The 24,342-nt window shown below is 29.8% G+C and overlaps 1 protein-coding gene across 4 annotated transcripts in view; it reads left to right on the top strand.

Moving 5' to 3' along the window:
- The window catches only part of LOC109606321 (serine/threonine-protein phosphatase 4 regulatory subunit 1-like), a 245,127-nt gene that overhangs the window by 180,194 nt on the left and 40,591 nt on the right, over positions 1 to 24,342 (top strand). Inside the window, exon 1 of one of the 4 annotated variants that reach the window (XM_049963849.1) lies at positions 10,321 to 10,619. The exons of the other annotated variants lie outside the window; for them this stretch is intronic. The gene's annotated coding sequence lies outside the window, so the exon portion shown is untranslated. Of the gene's footprint in view, positions 1 to 10,320; positions 10,620 to 24,342 lie in introns of those variants that run through there. 4 annotated transcript variants of the gene reach the window in all.

The raw sequence follows: 24,342 nt of genomic DNA, 5'->3' as shown, positions 1-24,342 counted from the left end.
TTGTCCAAATCTAAATTATTAGTTTCTGATAATTGCCCGAATAACGATCAATTTTTATATATTGAAATCTACGATTTTACAAATTTACAGTTAAATATGTTAAATATGTAAAGTAAAAAAAATAAATCTTATTTTTTTATCACTAATTATAATCAGAATTTTTAATAAACGTTAAAAATTGACAAAAACAATACAATGAATATAATATAATCAAGAATATAAATAAAAAACTACTTTTCCATTTTAGTTTTCCAATGTCCATATTGTCCAAAAAATTTCCATAATTTTATTTTTGTTAATTGTCCATTTCTGATCAATATTTTTATATATTCAAATCTACAATTTTACTCATTTTAAAGAAATTTTTAGCCAGTTCAAAATTTATAATAATAGAAATATTAAATAATTCTTATTTTTTATCACAGATTATAATCAGAATTTTTAGTAAATCTAAAAATTGAACAAAACAATAGAAAGAAATTAGTCAATTAATGAAATATAATAATGCATTATGACTTATGAATTTTGGATTAAAATAGTATTTTCAATTTTAGTTTATTTGTCCAAATTGTTTTCCCAAAATTTTATTTTTGATAATTATCCAATTAATTATTAATATTTAATAATAATAATTTCTCAAATTCTTATTTTTATAATACAAACTATAATCAGAATTTTTAATAAATCTTAAAAATCGACAAAAGCAATACAATATACTTAATCAGATAATCAAAAATATAAATGCATTATGATTGAATGATCAAAAAACTACTTTTCCAATTATCCAATTAATGATCAATATTTTTACATATTGAAGTGTATAATTTGAGATATTTTAAAAAGATTTTCGGCCAGTTAAATATTTAAAATAGAAAATAATTAATAATTTTTCAAATTCTCATTTTTATATCAGAAACAATAATCATAATTTTTAATAAATCTTAAAAATGGACGATATAAATGCATTATGACTGAATGATCAAAAAAACTACTTTCTCATTTTAGTTTTTTTGTTCCAATGGTCCAAAAAATTTCCAAATTATTATTTTTAATAATTATCCAATTAATGATCAACATTTTTCAATATTCCTATCTACAATTTGACTCATTTTAAAGATATATTTGGCCTGTTAAATATTTAAAATAAAAAATGATTAATGATTTTTCAAGTTCTTATTTTTATATCACAAAATATAATCAGAATTTTTAATAAATCTTAAAAATGGACAAAAACAATACAATGAACTTGATCAATTAATCAAAAATATAAATGCATTATGACTGTATGATCAAAAAACTATTTTTCCATTTTAGTTTTTTTGTCCCAATTGTCCAAAAAATTTCCAAATTATTATTTTTAATAATTATCCAATTAATGATCAACATTTTTATATATTCAAATATACAATTTGACCTATTTTAAAGAGATATTTGGTCTGTTAAATATTTAAATTTAAAATAATTTTAAATAATTCTTACTTTTTAATCACAAATTTTAATCAGAATATAGACTTAATATAACTTATTATTTTTTATTAAAAAACTACTTTTTTATTTTAGTTTTTTGTCCAGATTGTCCAAAAAAATTTCAAAATTTTATTTCTGATAATTGTCCTATTAATGATCAATATTTTAATATATCCAAATCTACAATTTTGCTCATTTTAAAGAGATTTTTAGATAGTTTTAGACAGTTATGTACAAAAGGTTTAAAAATATCCAAATTAATAATAATTTTATAATTATAATAATAATAATTTTGATAATTTTCTGAATAATGGTAAATTTTGAAGTATTCAGATCTTCAATTTTATTTATTTTAAAAGAGATTTTTGACCACTTTAACATTTTAAATAATATAAAGAAAATGAATCAAGCATATAAATGCATTTTTCCTTATTAATATCTCCTTTCTAATTTTCTGTTGAATATGTAAAAGAGACGAAACACTCACATGTAATTTCCTCAGAAAACTTTTCTTTGCTGCATTTTTTGCATTTGTATTTATGTGCAGAGATAAAAATCTAACGGTTTTCATAAAGAGACTATTCATTATCTCGGATTTTTCTCTCTTAATGAATGAATAACATAAAACATAAATCAGCATACAAACACCTAAATTTTATTATACCTTTCTTAAGTAATATGATTGTTGTAACGTGACATAATGTTTTTCGAAGCCATTATTATTCCTTCAGGAAATTGCGTGGGACCTTTAACCAAATAACACACTAAGGAAATCGTTCAGAGTGAAGATCTAAAAAAGAACCGTAAAACTCTGAATATAATGGCGCAATAAAATGAACCAAAAGAAAGTTAATGAATACATTTGTATTAATTTTATATTGTTATACAGTATTGTTTGCGGTTGTTTCTGGTACGATATTTTAAGTCTGAAAGTCTTACCTAGGGAAGACCATAAAAACTAATTTAACTAATTACTAAATGCGTTTAATTTTCTAATAACGTATTCTGTAATTGTCTCTAAGCATGTTCTTAAGTTTTTAACATTTTTTAACCTAATGACATAATGCCTATATACATTATATTGATGTGCTGCGATAAATGACCGGAAATGTGTAAATTGTACATTTTATACTACAAAGTTATTATCCGAAGTATGATCTGTTTTGGACTTTGAATGAGGTTTAACAGTTTAGTTGGAGAACTTCGCACAAACATAATTTTCAATAATAAGGCTTCAAATTGTTCAGAGTTTACAACATCGTGTCTTCAACTAACTAAATTTATTAAGGATATTTCTGATGTCCATAATTAAACTCCTAAGATTGATGAACCAGGATCAAACACTGAAAATGTGTAAACTGTAAATATTAGACCAAAAAAGTCATTCTCTGGAATAAGATGTCTTTTGAACTTACAAGATTTAGCAGCTTAGTGAACCATTGGTTGAAAAACTTAATAAAAACATCACATTCAATAATAAGGCTTCAAATTGTCCAGAGTTCCCAACATCGTGTCTCCAACAAACTAGATTTATTAAGGATATTTCTGATGTCCATAATTAAACTCCTAAGATTGATGAGCCAGGATAAAAGACTGGAAATGTGTGAACTGTACATTGTAGACCACAAAGTCATTCTCTGGAATAAGATGTCTTTTGAACTTACAAGATTTAGCAGCTTAGTGAACCATTTGTTGAAAAACTTAATAAAACCATCACATTCAATAATAAGGCTCCAAATTGCACAGAGTTCCCAACATCGTGTCTCCAACTAACTAGATTTATTAAGGATATTTCTGATGTCCATAATTAAACTCCTAAGATTGATGATCCAGGATAAAAGACTGAAAATGTGTACACTGTACATTCTAGACCACAAAGTCATTCTCTGGATTAAGTTGTCTTTTGAACCTACAAGATTTAGCAGCTCAGTGAACCATTTGTTGAAAAACTTAATAAAAACATCACATTCAATAATAAGGCTCCAAATTGTCCAGAGTTCCCAACATCGTGTCTCCAACTAACTAGATTTATTAAGGATATTTCTGATGTCCATAATTAAACTCCTAAGATTGATGAACCAGGATCAAAGACTGAAAATGTGTAAACTGTAAATATTAGACCAAAAAAGTCATTCTCTGAAATAAGATGTCTTTTGAACTTACAAGATTTAGCAGCTTAGTGAACCATTTGTTGAAAAATTTAATAGAAACATCACATTCAATAATAAGGCTTCAAATTGTCCAGAGTTCCCAACATCGTGTCTCCAACTAACTAGATTTATTAAGGATATTTCTGATGTCCATAATTAAACTCCTAAGATTGATGAACCAGAATAAAAGACTGGAAATGTGTGAACTGTACATTGTAGACCACAAAGTCATTCTCTGGAATAAGATGTCTTTTGAACTTACAAGATTTAGCTGCTTAGTGAGCCATTTGTTGAAAAACTTAATAAAACCATCACATTCAATAATAAGGCTTCAAATTGTCCAGAGTTCCCAACATCGTGTCTCCAACTAACTAGATTTATTAAGGATATTTCTGATGTCCATAATTAAACTCCTAAGATTGATGAACCAGGATAAAAGACTGAAAATGTGTAAACTGTACATTTAAGACCACAAAGTGATTCTCTGGAATAAGATGTCTTTTGAACTTACAAGATTTAGCAACTTAGTGAACCATTTGTTGAAAAACTTAATAAAACCATCACATTCAATAATAAGGCTCCAAATTGTCCAGAGTTCCCAACATCGTGTCTCCAACTAACTAGATTTATTAAGGATATTCCTGATGTCCTTAATTAAACTCCTAAGATTGATGAACCAGGGTAAAAGACTGAAAACGTGTACACTGTACATTTTAGACCACAAAGTCATTCTCTGGAATAAGATGTCATTTGAACTTACAAGATTTAGCAGCTTAGTGAACCATTTGTTGAAAAACTTAATAAAACCATCACATTCAATAATAAGGCTTCAAATTGTCCAGAGTTCCCAACATCGTGTCTCCAACTAACTAGATTTATTAAGGATATTTCTGATGTCCATAATTAAACTCCTAAGATTGATGATCCAGGATAAAAGACTGAAAATGTGTACATTGTACAGTTAAGGATATTTCTGATGTCCTTAATTAATCTCCTAAGGTTGATGAACCAGGATAAAAGACTGAAAATGTGCAAACTGTACATTTTAGACAACAAAGTCATTCTTTGGAATAAGATGTCTTTTGAACTTACAAGATTTAGCAGCTCAGTGAACCATTTGTTGAAAAACTTAATAAAAACATCACATTCAATAATAAGGCTCCAAATTGTCCAGAGTTCCCAACATCGTGTCTCCAACTAACTAGATTTATTAAGGATATTTCTGATGTCCATAATTAAACTCCTAAGATTGATGAACCAGGATCAAAGACTGAAAATGTGTAAACTGTAAATATTAGACCAAAAAAGTCATTCTCTGAAATAAGATGTCTTTTGAACTTACAAGATTTAAAAGCTTAGTGAACCATTTGTTGAAAAACTTAATAAAAACATCACATTCAATAATAAGGCTTCAAATTGTCCAGAGTTCCCAACATCGTGTCTCCAACTAACTAGATTTATTAAGGATATTCCTGATGTCCTTAATTAAACTCCTAAGATTGATGAACCAGGGTAAAAGACTGAAAACGTGTACACTGTACATTTTAGACCACAAAGACATTCTCTGGAATAAGATGTCATTTGAACTTACAAGATTTAGCAGCTTAGTGAACCATTTGTTGAAAAACTTAATAAAAACATCACATTCAATAATAAGGCTTCAAATTGTCCAGAGTCTCAAACTGACATAAAATGTGTAAATTGTAGAATTTATATCATAATGTTATTATCTGAAATATGATCTCATTTTGGTTTACAAGATTTAGTAGTTTAGTGAACGACATGTCAGAAAACTGCACAAAAACATCATGTACAATGATAAAGCTTAAAATTGTCCAGACTCTCCAACATCGTGTCTCGAACTAGTCGAGATTTATTTAAGATATTTTTGAAGTCGATAATTAAACGTCCAGTGCAGAGGCAGAGCAAAGCAACTGGAACTACAACGAGTCTTGTCTTATCCAATCGACATCGATAAATCAGGTTGTGCATTAGCGCCGCCAAAATTGCCAAACCGAGTAAGAAATATCGATTGACGTACACATACGTGCGCCCACCTGGGTGCTTCGAACCAACTAGGAGGGGGTCCTGATTAGACGGCGTCTGTGCACGAAACAGTGACGATACACCATCAACGACACTAATTTCTTTTGATAATTATTGGCGGAGCTAATTGCTAATTACCGAACACGAATTATCTAGACTAGCAGGAGATATATATTCAATTACTTTCGCTCATTAGCCGCCAATCGATACGAACAACCATAATGTACCCCTTGTCACCGTTAGCAACCACAAACATTAGCTGCGGATTGGTCATTTTGTTTTGCTTTGCTTTCATAACATGGAATCGTATGATATATTTCTGGGACATACTCTTTATTAAAAATTACCTACTATTTCCTTCTTTTTTTACTTTTAATACTTAGTAACAATTGAGGAATTTATTTACTCCCCTTCCACTTCTGTAAATCTTAAGTAATCTTATCCTTGTGTTACTTTTAAATCCTCAAGATGTCATTAAAAATTGATTGTTTAAAAAATTGATACAAATGTGGCAAAATTCACCTTTATTTAAGTGAAACAACTCTACGTTACCCAATTGAACAAGTAGAAATAAGTTAGTTAATATTTCTTTCTCAGCTTCATTTTTCCTCTTCGTTGATTGTAAATTCACAGTTAAACATTATAAGTTAATTGTCTATAAAATTAACGAAAGTAACTTTTTCTTTTCCAAGTTGTTATGGAAATTTTGAAGCTCCTTTTCTAATAAAACAATAAATAAATAATAAGTTTAGTTATTTTTATATTCACACCTCCTTTTTGACACTCTGTTACTGATAAACCCTCAAGACATCATTAAATATTGATTTTTTAAAAAATTGATACAAATGTGGCAAAATTTTCATTTTTATATCACCTTTATTTATGTGACACAATTCAACGTTACCCAATCAACAAGGAATAAGTTAGTTAATATTTCTTTCTCAGCTTCATTTTTCCTCTTCGTTGATTGTAAATTCACAGTTAAACATTATAAGTTAATTGTCTATAAAATTAACGAAAGTAACTTTTTCTTTTTCAAGTTTTTATGGAAATTCTAAAGCTCCTTTTCTGATAAAACAATAAATAATCATTAAGTTTAGTTATTTTTATATTCACATCTGCTCTTTGGCACTTCTGTTACTGATAAATCCTCAAGACATCATTAGATATTGATTTTTTAAAAAATTGATACAAATGTGGCAAAATTTTCATTTTTATTTCACCTTTATTTATGTGACACAATTCAACGTTACCCAATCAACTAGGAATAAGTTAGTTAATATTTCTTTCTCAGCTTCATTTTTCCTCTTCGTTGATTGTAAATTCACAGTTAAACATTATAAATTAATTGTCTATAAAATTAACGAAAGTAACTTTTTCTTTTCCAAGTTTTTATGGAAATTCTAAAGCTCCTTTTCTAATAAAACAATAAATAATCATTAAGTTTAGTTATTTTTATATTCACATCTGCTTTTTGGCACTTCTGTTACTGATAAATCCTCAAGACATCATTAAATTTTGATTTTTTAAAAAATTGATACAAATGTGGCAAAATTTTCATTTTTATTTCTCCTTTATTTATGTGACACAATTCAACGTTACCCAATCAACTAGGAATAAGTTAGTTAATATTTCTTTCTCAGCTTCATTTTTCCTCTTCGTTGATTGTAAATTCACAGTTAAACATTATAAGTTAATTGTCTATAAAATTAACGAAAGTAACTTTTTCTTTTTCAAGTTTTTATGGAAATTCTAAAGCTCCTTTTCTAATAAAACAATAAATAATCATTAAGTTTAGTTATTTTTATATTCACATCTGCTTTTTAGCACTTCTGTTACTGATAAATCCTCAAGACATCATTAGATATTGATTTTTTAAAAAATTGATACAAATGTGGCAAAATTTTCATTTTTATTTCACCTTTATTTATGTGACACAATTCAACGTTACCCAATCAACTAGGAATAAGTTAGTTAATATTTCTTTCTCAGCTTCATTTTTCCTCTTCATTGATTGTAAATTCACAGTTAAACATTATAAGTTAATTGTCTATAAAATTAACGAAAGTAACTTTTTCTTTTCCAATTTGTTATGGAAATTTTGAAGCTCCTTTTCTAATAAAACAATAAATAATCATTAAGTTTAGTTATTTTTACATTCACAGCTGCTCTTTGGCACGTCTGTTACTGATAAATCCTCAAGACATCATTAAATATTGATTTTTCAAAAAATTGATACAAATGTGGCAAAATTTTCATTTTTATTTCACCTTTATTTATGTGAAACAACTCAACATTGCCCAATTAATCAACTACGAACAAGTTAGTTAATATTTCTTTCTCAGCTCCTCTTCGTTGATTGTAAATTCACAGTTAAACATTATAAATTAATTGTCTATAAAATTAACGAAAGTAACTTTTTCTTTTTCAAGTTTTTATGAAAATTCTGAAGCTCCTTTTCTAATAAAACAGCAAATAATCATTAAATTTAGTTATTTTTACATTCACACCTGCTCTTTGGCATTTCTGTTACTGATAAATCCTCAAGACATCATTAGAATTTGATTTTTTTAAAAATTGATACAAACGTGGCAAAATTTTCATTTTTATTTCACCTTTATTTATGTGACACAATTCAACGTTACCCAATTAATCAATTAGGAACAAGTTAGTTAATATTTCTTTCTCAGCTTCATTTTTCCTCTTCTGTTAATTGTAAATTCACAGTTAAACATTATAAATTAATTGTCTACAAAATTAACGAAAGTAACTTTTTCTTTTTCAATTTTTTATGGAAATTCTGAAGTTCCTTTTATAATTAAGCAATAAATAATAGTTTAGTTATTTATATATTCACACTTGCTTTTTGACACTTCTTTTACTGATACATCCTCAAGACTTCATTAAAAATTAATTTTTTAAAAAAATGATACAAATGTGGCAAAATTTTCATATTTGTTTCACCTTTATTTATATGAAACAACTCAACGTTATCTAATTAAACATCTAGGAATAAGTTAGTTAATATTTCTTTCTCACTTTCATTTTTTCTCTTCTGTTAATTGTAAATTAACATTATAAATTAATTGTCCATAAAATTAACGAAAGTAACTATCTTTTTCATTTTTTTATGGAAATTATTTAGCTCATTAGTTATTCTTTTACTTGCATCTGCTTTTTGGCACTTCTGTAACTCGTAAAACCTCAAGATTTAGATTATTATTAATTAAATTTTCATAAAATTGATAAATGCAACATAATTTTCACTTCTTTCTTCATTTTTTTGGGTAAAAAATAGCGTTACTCGACAGAATAACTGAGAAGAATTTAGTTAATGTGTCTCACATTAAAGATAATGAAAAAAATCTTTAATTGTAAATCCTCAAGAACCTGTCAAATAAATAAAACAGTCTAATCCGGGCATATAAATTGGTTACACCAAACGAGCCATTCCCCGATCGTCCAATAAACAATTCCACGGTGCGTCGCCGGCAAAGAACTCGTCCGCAGCAATGAATGCACCACACGAAAACCACGCCGCACGTCGGATCCATCCAATATCCCGTCGTCCGTAGTTGCGGTGCGGTGGCATTGACCCAATCGGGGGGGGCCGCCCAAGTCGCGGCAGCGGCGTCCGTCCAAACGGGCCGTCGACGACGCTCCGCTTGTCCGTTCACTTTCTGCCGCTGCCACAGTTATATAACGGACAGGAATTTCGTTCCTTCTGGTGACATTACCCATTATCACGTGTGGTACCGTCCACTCGATGTTTCAGTGCTAGAAGAAGTTAGTTGCTCAGTTGGGCCGGAAGCACCGAACCGTTCGAAATCAATATTTGCCCGTTTAGTTGCTGATAGCAAATCTTCATCTTCTCGCCCAGTTGCGACGTTGGCAAGGGTGCGGCGTGAGCCTGTGGAGAGGGGGAGGGGGTGATGAGTTAGGGAGGCATCGTCGCAGAATGTTGCACTCGTCGGACGGCATCAACCCCCTGACTCGGTTTCCCTTTTTACGAGCTCGCCAACGTAAACAAACAATAAAGGCCAGCTTCGCCGTCTCCACTCTCCATCACTTGGATCACTTATTGTGTTAAGTCAGTTTGGGTTTTTTTTGGTTTGGATGAGGGTTTTGTGGTGTTGTGTGTGCGCCAGCACACACACAGGCACACAGAGAGAGGCGAGATTTAGGTAAAAATCGATAAGGAGTCACGAGGGTTCAAGGTCTCGAAGGGACGTCGAAGGCAGGAGCGCCCCCTTGCGCACCGTGGCGTCTTCGCAAGTTTGTTTACAAACTGTTGTTGTGTACGCCTTACGTCATCCGGAATCGATTTTTAAACACATCGGCCCGACGGCCGTAGGTTTTCAGCGGTGACGCACTCGACTCCCGAGGTGGAGGTCGGCTCCATCAATGAGTTTCGTCGTGTGGAGGAAGGGAAGGTCGGACCGGCTAAGGGAGCCGAGACAAGTGCGGTTTGGTTTTGTTGTGCGTCAATTTAAATGGTCGTCTTAAATTCTGTATGGAACTTCCGGGCGAGTCCAAATTTACGCTGGGGTGGTAGAGCAATGCCCCCTTCCACCGGCGCGCCATCTGAACGATCTCGTCGTACACGCCAGTCGTTGTGCAAGTCTCTAACTGGACTGTTCCCTCTGCTGTTCAGCGACGCACACTCTCGACGCACAACCGAGTACAGTACTCACTCCTCCCAGCAGTGACCACCACGGACAGATTGATGGTGATGGTTTGAGTGCAGTTCGGGCCCAAAGTGTGTTTATCATCATCATCATTATCATTATTATTGTTGGTTGTAAAGCAGAGTGAAAGTTGCCGATGACTGTTGTTGGTGTGTCGGTACCAGTGTCGTCTGCCGCACACAGGATGTCGCTTCGGGTGAACACGTGCAAGGGCCCCGCACCGACAGGATGCTATCAAACAGGAAACCGTTTATTACGTGCGCCCGAGGTAAGATCTCCTCACGGACCTCCGCCTAAATTGGCAATTAAACTCATTTCGGTACCGTGAGAGCATTCCGGACATCGGAATGCGCCGCGTACCGTTACAAACAAAACACCGTCGTGTGTGCCCCCCCCGGTTTCCCCCCCGGGCCCCCGGCTCATTCCGGGCCGCGGTTTAATTGCGCATAACTGGCGTATCTGTGATGTTTTCGTGTTGGACGCGGAGGCAAGGTCGATCGCGTCCTCTCCGTGGTGCGTCCATTCATCCGGATTGGCGCCCAACCAGGTACTACCGTGGGCTTGGATGCGTTGCACTTTCCGGCTCCGAAGGTCGGGGCTATGTTTAGTTTTCCTTCGTACCACCTACGTACGTGTCGTGGCCGACCTCGATCGGTCCCGTCCTTGGGCTGTTACGCGTACGCACCGACGTGTCCTTCATTCATCGGCCGCACCACCGGTGTGGCCCTTCCGGTCGCCGCCGCATGTGTCCCCCGGACTACGTTCGATGGCGACTTCCAGGCCGGGTTTATTAATATAAGTGACGCTTGAAAATAGAACGGCCGGCAAGATCGATTCTTAATGGATACGCGGTTCTCGAAAGCGAAAAATCTGGAACCGTTATTCCCGCCTTTTATTACTCAGCGTCTATTTTCGTGTGCGATTCCACAAACACATTTACGTTTCCGATGGGCAACGTCCTAATTGGACGCGCTATTATTGGAAATTGTCGCATTTTTTTCTGTTATTATTGTTGTTGTTGTTGTTGTTGTTGTTTTGTGAATGATTTACAATCGGGTGAGTCTTCGGGTCTCATTCATTCATGGTGTGGGTATGGCGCAAGCGATACGTTATCGTATCGTCGACGATCCATTTCGAATAACTGGAACGGTTAGATAAGGTCGCTTGTGTCGACTTTCTTTTACACGTTGTTAACAACATATATATTTTTTTTTTTTTAAATGTGCTTCACTGACGTCTTCCGAGTTATAAACGTTAACACACCGTGTTTGTGTGAACAGAACATATCATTGATCATTGAAGTTTATAATAAATATTGAGTGTTCCAGATAATTATCAATTAAAAGTTATTTGCATGGTTAAAAAATGTGATGTGAAATAATTCAAATAATTATTAAACCTGATGATTGTCTTTGATAATTTTCACATCTTGATGAACTTCCAGATGTTGACCAAAATTTGTATTTTAAAAACTATTATCTATAACTACTATTTATCCATTATAATCACATAATTACTTAGTTGAAGGAGACTTGTGATGAACAATAATTTAGATAATTTTTACATTATCTGTATTACAAATTACCACAGTTAGTTTCATTAATAAAATACAAACCACTACTTTAAAAAATCAACAATAATAAAATTAAGAACTTAAATATTTTGGATCTTATAATAAATTCCAGATAATTATCAAAACCTGATGATTGTCCTTGACAATTTTCACATCTTGATGAACTTCCAGATGGTGACCAAAATTTGTATTTTAAAAACTATGAATTTATCTATTATAATCACATAATTACTTAGTTGAAGGTGACTTGCGATGAACAATAATTTAGATAATTCTTACATTATCTGTATTACAAATTACCACAGTTAGTTTCATTAAGAAAATACAAACCACTACTCTGAAAAAAACAACAATAATAATTTTAAGAACTTAAATATTTTGGATCTTATAATAAATTCCAGATAATTATCAAAACCTGATGATTGTCCTTGATAATTTTTATATCTTGATAAACTTTCAGATGGTGACCAAAATTTGTATTTTAAAAACTATTAATTTATCCATTATAATCACATAATTACTTAGTTGAAGGAGATTTGTGATGCACAATAATTAAGATAATTCTTACATTATCTGTATTACAAATTACCACAGTTAGTTTCATTAAGAAAATACAAACCAGTACTCTGAAAAAAAACAAGAATAATAATTTTAAGAACCTAAATATTTTGGATCTTATAATAAATTCCAGATAATTATCAAAACCTGATGATTGTCCTTGATAATTTTTATATCTTGATAAACTTCCAGATGGTGACCAAAATTTGTATTTTAAAAACTATGAATTTATCCATTATAATCACAGAATTATTTAGTTGAAGGAGACTTGTGATGAACAATAATTTAGATAATTCTTACATTATCTGTATTACAAATTACCACAGTTAGTTTCATTAATAAATTACAAACCACTACTCTGAAAATTCAACATTAATAATATTAAGAACTTAAAGATTTTGGATCTTATAATAAATTCCAGATAATTATCAAAACCTGATGATTGTCCTTGATAATTTTCACATCTTGATAAACTTCCAGATGATGGTCAAAATTTGTATTTTAAAAACTGTGAATTTACCCATTATAATCACATAATTTCTTAATATTACAAATAACCACAGTTAGTTTCATTAATAAAATACAAACCACTGCTCTGAAAAATCAACAATATAATTTTAAAAACTTAAATATTTTGGATCTTATAATACATTCCATAATTATCAAAATCTGAAGATTGTCCTGATAATTGATATATATATATATATTTATATAACATCTAGATGATAACTAATATTTGTATTTTAAAAACTATGAATTTGTTCATTATAATGACATAATTACTTAGTTGATGGCGACATGTGATGAACAATAATTTAGATAATTCTTACATTATCTGTATTACAAATTACAACAGATAGTTTTATTAATAAAATACAAACCACTATTCTAGAAAACCAGCAATAATATTATGAATTTAAATATTTTGGATCTTACAATATATTCCAGATAATTATCAAAATCTGATGATTGTCCTGATAATTTTCACACCTTGATAGAACATCTAGATGATAACTAATATTTGTATTTTAAAAACTATGAATTTGTCCATTATAATGACATAATTACTTAGTTGAAAGCGACATGTGGTGGACAATAATTTAGATAATTCTTACATTATCAGTATTACAAATTACAACAGATAGTTTTATTAATAAAATACAAACCACTATTCTAGAAAACCAGCAATAATATTATGAATTTAAATATTTTGGATCTTACAATATATTCCAGATAATTATCAAAATCTGATGATTGTCCTGATAATTTTCACACCTTGATAGAACATCTAGATGATAACTAATATTTGTATTTTAAAAACTATGAATTTGTCCATTATAATGACATAATTACTTAGTTGAAAGCGACATGTGGTGGACAATAATTTAGATAATTCTTACATTATCAGTATTACAAATTACAACAGATAGTTTTATTAATAAAATACAAACCACTACTCTAGAAAACCAGCAATAATAATATTATGAATTTAAATATTTTGGATCTTACAATATATTCCAGATAATTATCAAAATCTGATGATTGTCCTGATAATTTTCACACCTTGATAAACATTTAGATGATAACTAATATTTGTATTTTAAAAACTATGAAATTGTCCATTATAATGACATAATTGCTTAGTTGAAGGCGACATGTGATGAACAATAATTTAGATAATTCTTACATTATCAGTATTACAAATTACAACAGATAGTTTTATTAATAAAATACAAACCACTACTCTAGAAAACCAGCAATAATAATATTATGAATTTAAATATTTTGGATCTTACAATATATTCCAAATAATTATCAAAATCTGATGATTGTCCTGATAATTTTCACATCTTGATAAACATCTAGATGATAACTAATATTTGTATTTTAAAAACTATGAATTTGTCCATTATAATAACATAATTACTTAGTTGAAGGCGACATGTGATGAACAATAATTTAGATAATTCTTACATTATCAGTATTACAAATTACAACAGATAGTTTTGTTAATAAAATACAAACCACTACTCTAGAAAACCAGCAATAATAATATTATGAATTTAAATATTTTGGATCTTACAATATATTCCAGATAATTATCAAAATCTGATGATTGTCCTGATAATTTTCACACCTTGATAAACATCTAGATGATAACTAATATTTGTATTTTAAAAACTATGAATTTGTCCATTATAATGACATAATTACTTAGTTGAAGGCGACATGTGATGAACAATAATTTAGATAATTCTTACATTATCAGTATTACAAATTACAACAGATAGTTTTATTAATAAAATACAAACCACTACTCTAGAAAACCAGCAATAATAATATTATGAATCTAAATATTTTGGATCTTACAATATATTCCAGATAATTATCAAAATCTGATGATTGTCCTGATAATTTTCACACCTTGATAAACATCTAGATGATAACTAATATTTGTATTTTAAAAACTATGAATTTGTCCATTATAATGACATAATTACTTAGTTGAAGGCGACATGTGATGAACAATAATTTAGATAATTCTTACATTATCTGTATTACAAATTACAACAGATAGTTTCATCAATAAAATACAAACCACTACTCTTAAGAAACTAACAATAATAATATTAAAAAGTTAAATATTTTGGATCTTATAATAAATTCCAGATAATTATCAAAACCTGATGATTGTCCTTGATAATGTTCACATCTTGATGTACATTCAGATGATGACCAAAGTTTGTACTGTAAAAACTATTATTTTATATATTATAAAGAAATAATTACTTAGTTGTGTGTTGATCAATAATTTAAATAACTCTTACATTATCTTTATTTTTGTATATTATTTATGAATTAATAATTATAAAGGTATGAATACCTTGAGGAAATCTTGTTTTTAACTTGGCCAATGAAGAAGATGACTTTTAGTTGCCTCAGGGGATAAACACACCGACTATGTAGTAAATTGTCCAAAAAACATTCATTTAGTAATAGTATACGAGTGGTAGGTGCAAAAATGTCTTACCACAAACGCATTTTTGTGGCATTTTTTTTGCTTGTGTCCCTACCTGACCGAAATTTATTAGCAATTGTCCAATCCAAACAAAGTTTATCCTACCTGGCCGGTGAAATTTTGGCCAGTCCCAAAAATCGTTTCGGCTCGTTGACCGACTGTCTTTTTCGTGTTCGGCCGTCCGAGCTAAATGGTTCGAGAACGGTTTTATTGACCTGTATCCGAGCGTATTTTTAGAACGCAGACTGATAAAATTTATTTTTACGCCGGTGAGAAATAGAAAACGCTTGTCTGGGTATTTAAAAAAAAAAAAATAAAAAAAGTAACGGATTTATACCGAAATATTTTCCTAACTGCGAACGTTTAAAAATAAGTTTTTCCGCCGGTTTTTCGGTACGGGTCGGATTTTGTTCTGGAGATGTGTGGAGAGAGGAAACCCGAAAATGTACAATGAACTGATATTATTGACACGGCCAGCTCCAAGGCGAAATTTAAATAACAATGCCTTAGCATTAAGAACTTGGCATTGTGGAATAATACGAATTTAAATAACAGAGTTTCTGACATTTCCGGCAAAGACAGGAAACGTAACATTCGATAAATTGGAAGGTGGCCTTTGGTACTGTATCTGCATACATATTATTTTATTTAAAATCATTCCAGAATCCACCGCAAACAACATTCATATGTTACACATGGTACGTCCATGAATAAAAAATGAGTTGGTTTGATTCATGGCACACGATGTTATGCAGTTTGTCATCGCCATACAATCGTCAAATCAAATCGATTCATTTCTTGCAGTCCTTGCCACGATCACACTCTGGTAGGTGGCCAATTAACTACGACGAATCTAGTCGGGTTTTATGCATACCATATGCAAATTACTAACGACCAATCATAAGTGTGACATGTTACCTGCGTACTGCTACTTTTGACGTATGTTTAAGACTGTGGTGCCAGAAAGTTTTTGGCAGGTTTCCTGCAACGAGGATTTTTAAAAAACCTTCTTAAGGTAAATAATAATAATAATAATAATAATAGTTATTTGATAAATACCTTAAAAGTTGAATAAAAATGTTTAAATCTTCATGACCTCAAAGGTGGTACCATAACACTTTATTTTGAAATAGAAGTTCACATCTGACAATCTATTTTGAGCAGATTTTAATGACTTTTTGAACATGTAACAAAGAATTATCACATTTATATACAAATATTTAAACTCTCAACACCTCAAATGTGGTACCCAATACTTTTCGTATTAAAAAAAAAAAAATCTTCATATCTGAAAACTCTATTTTTAGCACAGTTTAACAACTTGGTCAATAACACTTCAAAATAAATTGAAAAAATACGTACAAAACTTTTTTACAAAAAATGACTACATTTGGATAAAAATCTTCAAACTTTCAAGACCTCAAATATGATGCCTAAATCTTTCGTATTGAAGGAAGACCTTTACATCTGGGAACTCCATTTTGAGTAGAGTTTAACATCTTTTTGGACAACAACAGTTAAAAATAAATTGAAATAAGTAGTATAAAATATTAAAACAAAAAAAAATCATCACATTTGGATAGAAACCTGCACAGTTTCAAGAAATCAAAAGTGGTACCAAAATCGTTCATATTGAAAGGAAAACTTTCACATTTGAACACTCTTATTTCCATCAGAATTTAGCAACTTTTTTGGACAAGAAGACTTCAAAATATATTGAAAAAATACATGCAAAACATTATAACAAAAATGACTACATTTGGATAAAAATCTTCGAACTTTCAAGACCTCAAATATGATGCCTAAATCTTTCGTATTGAAGGAAGACCCTCACATCTGGTGGCTCCATTTTGAGTAGAGTTTAACATCTCTTTGGACAAAAACAGTACAAAATAAATTGAAAAAACTAGTACAAAATATTAAAACAAAAAATCATCACATGTGGATAAAAACCTTCACAATTTGAAGACCTCAAAAGTGGTACTAAAATCGTTCATATTAAAAGGAAAACCTTCACATTTGAACACTCTTATTTCCATCAGAATTTAGCAACTTTTTTGGACAAGAAGACTTCAAAATATATTGAAAAAATACATGCAAAACATTATAACAAAAATGACTACATTTGGATAAAAATCTTCGAATTTTCAAGACCTCAAATATGATGCCTAAATCTTTCGTATTGAAGGAAGACCCTCACATCTGGTGGCTCCATTTTGAGTAGAGTTTAACATCTCTTTGGACAAAAACAGTACAAAATAAATTGAAAAAACTAGTACAAAATATTAAAACAAAAAATCATCACATGTGGATAAAAACCTTCACAATTTGAAGACCTCAAAAGTGGTACTAAAATCGTTCATATTAAAAGGAAAACCTTCACATCTGAAAACTCTTATTTCCATCAGAATTTGACAACTTTCTGGACAAGAAGACTTCTAAGTATATTGAAAAAATACGTACAAAACATTATAACAATGATGATTTAGATAAAAATCTTCAATCTTTCAGGACCTCAAATATGGTACCAAAATCCTTCATATTGTAGGAAGACCTTCACATCTCAGAACTCCATTTTAAGTAGAGTTTAACATCTTTTTGGACCAGAACAGTTAAAAATAAATTGAAATAAGTAGTACAAAATATTAAAACAAAAAAATCATCACATTTGGATAGAAACCTGCACAGTTTCAAGACCTCAAAAGTAGTACCAAAATCGTTCATATTTAAAGGAAAACTTTCACATTTGAAAACTCTTATTTCCATCAGAATTTAGCAACTTTCTGGACAAGAAGACTTCAAAATATATTGAAAAAATACATACAAAACATTATAATAAAAAATGACCACATTTAGATAAAAATCTTCAAACTTTAAAGACCTTAAATATGGTGCCAAAATCCTTCGTATTTTAGGAAGACCATCACATCTGGTAACTCCATTTTGAGTAGAGTTTAACATCTCTTTGGACAAAAACAGTACAAAATAAATTGAAAAAACTAGTACAAAATGTTAAAACAAAAAATCATCACATGTGGATAAAAACCTGCACAGTTTCAAGACCTCAAAAGTGGTACCAAAATCGTTCATATTAATAGGAAAACCTTCACATCTGAAAACTCTTATTTTCATCAGAATTTGACAACTTTCTGGACAAGAAGACTTCTAAGTATATTGAAAAAATACGTACAAAACATTATAACAAAAATGACTACATTTAGATAAAAATCTTCAATCTTTCAGGACCTCAAATATGGTTCCAAAATCCTTCATATTGTAGGAAGATCTTCACTTCTCAGAACTCCATTTTAAGTAGAGTTTAACATCTTTTTGGACAAGAACATTTAAAAATAAATTGAAATAAGTAGTACAAAATATTAAAACAAAAAAAAATCATCACATTTGGATAAAAACCTGCACAGTTTCAAGACCTCAAAAGTGGTACCAGAATCGTTCATATTAAAAGGAAAACCTTCACATCTGAAAACTCTTATGTTCATCAGAATTTAACAAATTTTCGGACAAGGAGACTTCAAAATGAATTGAAATACGTAGAAAACATTATAACAAAAAATGACTTACATTTAGATAAAAATCTTCAAACTTTCAAGACCTAAAATATGTTTCCAAAATCCTTCGTATTGAAGAAAGACCATCACATACCTGTAAACTCCATTTTGAGTAGAGTTTAACATCTCTTTGGACAAAAACAGTACAAAATAAATTGAAAAAACTAGTACAAAATATTAAAACAAAAAATCATCACATGTGGATAAAAGCAGCACAGTTTCAAAACCTCAAAAGTGGTACCAAAACCCTTCGACGCATCTGACAACTGTGATTAAAGCAGAGTTTAATGTGTTTTTGGACAGGAGCCTACAACGCATTCCTGACCGTATGAGTCATCGGTCCGATGACGCTCCGCCATACCGTCATCGGTGATACACTCGTAGATTCGTGTGTTTTGACCAATTTTGTCGTATTGTTCGGCGATTTTTATGACTAATCACCCGTTCTCCGTGCATTTCTTAATGACCAGTTGATGACTACGCCTCGTATTTTTCCGATACAGAACAGACATTCCCGGAATGTCGCGGTGCAATGACCCAGCCTGGTTGATTGCTCTGCTCGTATCCACACTCACACACACACACTAACTCGCACACACACACACACACACGCACGCTCACACACAATTTACACCTGTCTTGCATTTTGGACAAAACGAAACTAGATTGGAGCAATCGTCTCGCTCCAATTTCGATCGGTCCAAAGGTCGGATTCTGTGCCGGTGTCATCGGCATTGACATCTCTGCGGGTTCGTCGTTATCACATCGGAATTCAGCGGTGTCACGTACGTCTAATTCGATATTTCCTGTCTGCCGACACATTCTGGGTCCTGGTGATTGGTCAAGTTATTCGGTACCGTTGTCCGCACATTCCTCGCATACGTGTGTGACTTTTGTGTACGTTTGTGCCGTTCGTCCGTTAGGCCGTTGGCGGTGTGGATTTCACACCGCCTGTGCATGCGACGAAAGCAGATCTTTTGATGGAGGCCTCCTTAGTTAGTTAGTTAGTTAGTTACGTTGGGATGGAGCCATGGGACGTTGGGTCTTTTTTTTAGATAATGGCTTGGTTCTTGGAACTTGGGTTTTTGGGTGTGCCCTCAATAACTGAAGGCGCATTTTTGTTAATGATAAGATGAATCAAATAACTTAACGTTTTTTTATGGGTTTTCTTGGAATTTGCCAGAAACTGATTAGTTTTTATTAATTTATCACTCCGACATACTCTTATTACGAAATTTTAATCTTTAAACTTTAGCATTATTAAGCATTTTAAGAGCATTTACTCATAATAGTGTTAATTTCATCATTTTTAATAAATGTGGACGTTTATTCATTATCTTTATTGGCTTGCTTGAACAATTTTAATTCCAAAATACAATTTTTCATACAAATTTATAAGAAATATCGGTAAATTAGATGTCAATATATAAATAAAATAATAATAATTAACAAAATTATTACTCAAAATCATTAAAACAATAAGAAGTTAAATAATTCAGAAAATAAAATTATATATTTTCTGTAAATTTTAAGCTGTTGAAGTTGAATTATTTTATTAAAATATTACTTCTCATTATTTTACTCATTATTTTTTCTATGCTCATTATTTAACATTTTATTGTATATCTTGTTTTTACTTTATTTTTGGTTAACATTAAAATTTAGAAGTTATTAAATTTAAATGAATAGGTTTAGAACATTATATAATATAAAATAATATATAAGCATAAAAGTAATATTATTATATTGTTTTCTTTACTCTCTATTACACTTTATTCTTTACCCATTTCTTACTTTTTATATCTGTTCATTAATATTTTCCTTATTCTTTATTTTACCCTTTATTTTTTCTTCATACCTTATTTAATTTTTTGTTTTAATCTTGTTTTTACTCTTTATTTTAAGTAGAGACTTCACATTTTATTTTATTCGTATTTTTTACGTTTTTTTTTTACTCTTTATTTTTAGTTAACATTAAAATTTAGAAATTTGGAAATTGTTTTCACCAACTTCTTTGAACAATTTTTAATTCAAAACACAGATTTTCTATAAAAATATACATTAAGTAACCATTTCAAAGGGATTATTTAATTAAGTCTTATATTAGTAACAGATATCAGACAATTTAGATATCAAAAACAATATTATAACAAATGTAGTTAAATTATTTTATTTAATTTAAATGAATTTTCCTTATTCTTTATTTTACCCTATATCTTTTTCTTCATACATGATTTAATTTTTTGTTTAAATCTTGTTTTTACTCTTTATTTTAAGTAGAGACTTCATGTTTTATTTTAATCGTACTTTTTACTTTATTTTTTACCCTTTTTTACTCTTTATTTTAAGTTAACATCGAAATTTAGAAGTTTAGAAATTATTTTCACCAACTTCTTTGAACAATTTTTAATTCAAAATATACATTTTCTATAAAAACATAAATTAAGTAATCATTTCAAACAGATATATTTATATCTGTACGGTAATATTTTCCTTATTCTTTATTTTACTCTTTATTTTTTCTTCATACATTATTTAATTTTTTGTTTTAATCTTGTTTTTATCCTTTATTTTAAGTAGAGACTTCTCATTTTATTTTATTCTTACTTTTTACTTTACTTGTTACTCTTTTTTACTCTTTATTTTAAGTTAACATTGAAATTTAGAAGTTTGGAATTTATTTTCACCAACTTTTTGAACAATTTTTAATTCAAAATACATACCTTATTTAATTTTTTGTTTTAATCTTGTTCTTACTCTTTATTTTAAGTGGAGACTTCACATTTTATTTTATTCATACTTTTTACTTTCCTTTTTACACTTTTTTTTTACTCTTTATTTTTAGTTAACTTTGAAATTCGGAAGTTTGGAAATTATTTTCACCAATTTCTTTGGAACAAATTTTAATTCAAAATATAGATTTTCTATAAAAACATACATTAAGTAACCATTTCAAACAGATTACTCAAAAGTCTTATATTTGTAACTGTTATCAGACAATTAGATATCAAAAACAATATTATAAAAAATGTGATTAAATTATTTTATTAAATTAAAATGAATAAGTTTATAACAATAGTTAATATTAAATAATATATAATCATAACAGTAATATTATTATACTTTTTTCTTTACCCATTTCTTACTTTTTATATCTGTAGATTAATATTTTCCTTATTCTTTATTTTACCCTTTATTTTTTCTTCATACATTATTTAATTTTTTGTTTTAATCTTGTTTTTACTCTTTATTTTAAGTAGAGACTTAACATTTTATTTTATTCGTACTTTTTACTTTACTTTTTACTCTTTTTTTTTAGTAAACATTGAAATGAAAAAGTTTGGAAATTATTTTCATCAACTTCTTTGAACAATTTTTAATTCAAAATACAGATTTTCCATAAAAACATACATTATATGAATATTTTCTTTATTCTTTATTTTACTCCACATTACTCATTATTTTACTCTTTATTTTTTTTTACTCATTATTTAACTTTTTATTTTACTCTGAAACAATATTTTTTTAAATATAGTTTTCTCATTGATTATGATTAGAGGAAGAAGTTTTTCAAACAATTATTTTATGTTTAAATATCTTTTTAATAAAAAAAATTATATTTGTTATACTATTGGACAAAATGATGTACTTTTTAGACGAATTTTGAGGGTATAAAAAATTCTTGGCTTACTTTTTGCTGTGATTTTTTTAAATATAGTTTTCTCATTGATTATTAGACGAAGAAGTTTTTCAAACAATTATTTTATGTTTAAATATCTTTTCAATAATAAAAAGAAATTATCTTTGTTATAATATTGGACAAAATTGTGTACTTTTTAGACGAATTTTGAGGGTATAAAAAATGCTTGGCTTACTTTTAGCTGTGACATAAATAACACGGTAATTATCTGTGAGAATTGTCAATGATAATTACCAACGGACCCAGATTAAGTGACAAAAATCGCCCGATTTCTGCACATTCCGCAGCCTCTCGCGTATTGTTCGACCGTGTCAACACCGAAACGGACCTGTTCCCACCAAAAATGACTGCAAAAAGTACGAAAAGAAAGAAAACAAAAAAAAAAATGACCGAAGAAATGTGGTAGTCCGGCCATGTGTGTGTGTGTGTGTGTGTGTGTGCAGTGCAGCGTGTGTTTTGCGGCGTCCGTGTGACCCGGTGAAAAGAATGCGGGTCTCAGACAGAATCACAACAACGTACGCCGGGGCCCCAGTCAACAACCTCCCGCTTCTCCTCCGGTTTTGCGTTCTGTAAAAACGTCACACACGACGGAACGCAAGAAATTAATGCGCGCCGCCACGTTGTTCGTCGGGCTCTTGTTTTTGTTTTTCGGGACGGCTCTCCGATAAACAAACAATCTTTTAGTTGTACACGCCGGATTGTCGTTTTTTTTTTTTCTTTGTTGCAAGTAAATAATTTTTATGAACGTTGCAATTTCCTGTTGTTAATTCGATGTAATTAGCAAAAATGTCCACAGATTGGTTACAAAATAAATAATAAATATTTTAACTTTATCTTTAACTGTACTCTTTAATCTTTTTAGTCTTTTTACTTTTTTTACTCTTTTTATTCTTTTTACTCTTTACTCTTTTCTCTTTTACCCTTTACTTTTTTTACTCTATTTTTTTACTATTTTTATTATTTACTCTTTTTACTCTTTACTCTTTGTACTCTTTACTATTTTACTCTTTACTCTTTTTACTCTTTACTCTTTTTACGCTTTACTCTTTTTACTCTTTACTCTTTTTACTCTTTTCCCTCTTTACTCTTTTTACTCTTTACTCTTTTCTCTTTTACCCTTACTTTTTTTACTCTATTTTTGTACTCTTTTTATTATTTACTCTTTTTACTCTTTACTCTTTGTACTCTTTACTATTTTACTCTTTACTCTTTTTACTATTTACTCTTTTTACTCTACTCTTTTTACTCTTTACTCTTTTTACACTTTACTCTTTTTACTCTTTTTACTCTTTACTCTTTTTACTCTTTACTCTTTTTACTCTACTCTTTTTACTCTTTACTCTTTTTACTCTTTACTCTTTTTACTCTTTACTCTTTTCACTCTTTACTGTTTTTACCCCTTTTACTATTTACTCTACTCTTTTTACTCTTTACTCTTTTTGCTCTTTACCCTTTTTATTCTTTATTCATTTACTCTTTTATTCTTTTACTCTTTTACTATTTTACTACTTTACTATTTTACTCTTTACTATTTTATTCTTTAATCTTTTACTCTTGTTCTTTTGCTCCTTT

Source organism: Aethina tumida, chromosome 2 (assembly GCF_024364675.1).
Source record: "Aethina tumida isolate Nest 87 chromosome 2, icAetTumi1.1, whole genome shotgun sequence".
Taxonomy (NCBI): Eukaryota; Metazoa; Arthropoda; class Insecta; order Coleoptera; family Nitidulidae; genus Aethina; species Aethina tumida.
The sequence above is the reverse complement of the archived record's forward strand: the minus strand, read 5'-3'. Positions and strand labels throughout refer to the sequence as shown.